A 920-nucleotide genomic window follows, 5' to 3' on the forward strand; every position below is an offset into this window, starting at 1 on the left:
CATGGGAATTGATAAGATGTTATAATATATTATGTACATTTTAGGTACAAATATTCGTGTTTGAATTACAAGAAAATAAGAAAATCGCTACATGCCTACTCATGCTACATGAGAAATCGAGAGAATATACAACGATGTAAAAATATAATTTAACTTTCCGGTAGATATTTTTTTTTGATAAAGGTAGACATAGGTATTAATGAAGAATTTTGTATTAAATTTTCTAATTTTAGATTCAAAAATAAAAATTTTTATGAATTTCTAACTCAAAATAATTTGCATATTTTCGTGATTTTTATGTATTTTGTCAACATTTGAACTTTAAATACTTATAAGAAAAAATTGTGACTGCATTTTTAATATTTTTCAACTGCAAAAATATATAATACATTTTCAAACTTTAAAATGTTATTGACATTCATAGAAAAAAATACTTATAAAATTGGAAACTAAAAATGTTCAAAACGAATCAAAATATTTTGAAAATTTTATCGTATATAGAAAATGCTAATATAAACATTCATAGTGAACATTTCATGTATATGTTTATTTGTTTTAGAGTTACACCAAAAACTAGAATTTATTTCGCCGAAATCTGATTATGCTTAAAAATTCCCGTTTTCCTTAATTTTTATTTTATTTTTCCCGGCGCTTTTAAAACTAATACAATTTTAAATTTTGACCTTCTGAATGAACCAACTAGATTCACTTTCCCATCGATTGAGATACTGTTGAAGAAAATCGAAGCAGTTCCCAAATACGGCGATGACAGAAACAAAGATAAAAATTTAAAAAATTAAAAAAAAAAAACATCATCTACACATTGCTCCGATCAGAATTTAAAAAAAAATGGTTTCGCCTTTATATTTTAGATTATTATACAAATTTATTTTATTAGTTGCTTAGACGACAGGGGGTGC

The sequence above is a fragment of the Acyrthosiphon pisum genome, chromosome A3 (genome assembly GCF_005508785.2).
Source record: "Acyrthosiphon pisum isolate AL4f chromosome A3, pea_aphid_22Mar2018_4r6ur, whole genome shotgun sequence".
Lineage (NCBI taxonomy): Eukaryota > Metazoa > Arthropoda > Insecta > Hemiptera > Aphididae > Acyrthosiphon > Acyrthosiphon pisum.